The sequence below is a fragment of the Triticum dicoccoides genome, chromosome 6B (genome assembly GCF_002162155.2).
Source record: "Triticum dicoccoides isolate Atlit2015 ecotype Zavitan chromosome 6B, WEW_v2.0, whole genome shotgun sequence".
NCBI lineage: Eukaryota > Viridiplantae > Streptophyta > Magnoliopsida > Poales > Poaceae > Triticum > Triticum dicoccoides.
In genome coordinates, this window is record NC_041391.1 from 243,126,798 (window position 1) to 243,128,457 (window position 1,660).

Below are 1,660 nucleotides of genomic sequence, written 5' to 3' on the forward strand. Positions count from 1 at the left end.
ATGATGAAGGAAAATTACGTAAGGCTTCGTAAGTCTTTCGTAGATGTAGTATTATTGATAAAATTATGAGGATCAAACTCGTATTTACAATACTCCACTGTGTAAACTAATATAAGATCTTTAAGATCACTACAAGATGACTATTCAAGTCAACCGTCGGCTTCTTTTTACTTTCGGTAAACTATTCAACCGCACGTACGTAGTCGCGTTATACTCTAGAATTTTCAAATCAATACGTCCGAGAGACGCCGGCCGAGGACCCGACGGCGACACGAGAAGCAGCAAGGAAGCCGGCCGCGGGCAACGACGAGAAGCCAGAATCGCTGCTGTGTCGTCAGTCGTCGGCTCAGTGAAGCACGTCCCCAGATCAATCGGCCCTGCTATCTCTGAATCTGATACACCCCGGCGCTGCTAAATACTGACTGACGGAGTAGCTTAGATACTGATGCAGGGGCGTTTTGGTCCTGGCCCCGTCGTCTTCATTGAGCGCATCTTTAGAGTTTATTAAGTGGAGTCGAGTACACGGCTCACTGCAAAACACAGAGATAATAATAATAGTTCAGTCTGCTATAATGTTTGTTGCAACTTTCTGAATTGATAAAAAGCGCACCAACTTTAGGGAAAATGCGCAGTGAACTGATTCATGGTGTTATCTACCTAATTGGTTCGATAACAGCATTTAGTAGTACAAAAGATGTACGTAGTTGACTCTTCTTCTATCTAAGATGATTACTAATCTGATAAGTCATGCGGAATCGTCCAGCCAGTAGAAACGGAATGTGCCAGGCATGATTGGCAATTACAAAATTCTTTCTTTAGCAGTCATGCGTTATCACTGTCCTGAGCATCTACGACTGACCGACCGACCGAGAAAGGCAACGAAGCGACCACGACGACTCAGATCTCTGCAGAGACACCAATCTCTTACCTACTTGTCGGGCCGGAGACGTTGAACAGTAGCCGCCCGGCCACGGCCGGCCAGTCTCATCTCCGCCGCTTCCACGCTGTTCGCTCGGAACATTCTCTGTTTCTCCTTGTCCCGTCGCTGGCTGGCGACGGAAGCGCTGGCGAAGCCGCGGCGCCGGCGCGTGCAGGAAAATGAAGCCCGTGGCGATTGTTTGGGGCGCACGGATGCGATCCATTGACCGGATGAGTCACTGTCACTGGTCAGTGTAGGCCGAGGAATAGTAAGCGGCTTCTGTCCGGCGGAGGAATAGTCGTCGCTGTTTGCATGCCTGGTTTCCAGATTAACGGTGAAGCAGTCTATATCTATCTGGCGTCAGTGCGCACAAACGCGGCAATGGCGTGCGTCAGCGCCCACGACAGCTCCCCAGGCTTTGCTTTCCTCTTCTTGCGTGCCTTGCGAATTTTGCATTATAAGCCTGTAGAGATTTAGTTTTGTAGATGGGGGAAGATTATTTAACCAAGCTATATGTTTCTATTTCCTGCGAGGAGAACGGTTGGCAGGATCTACAGCCGCAGATACACACACTACTTTTTAAAGCAACGCAATGCCTTTCGTGATTTTATGAGATGTGTCAATTATAAAGGTTCAAACATCCATCAAGGTGTATGTTTATGAGGCCAACTGTTACACGGTAGCCTGGAAAAAAAACCTGTTCGGTCAAACTAATCTTGATTGTTGGATCAAAATGAAACC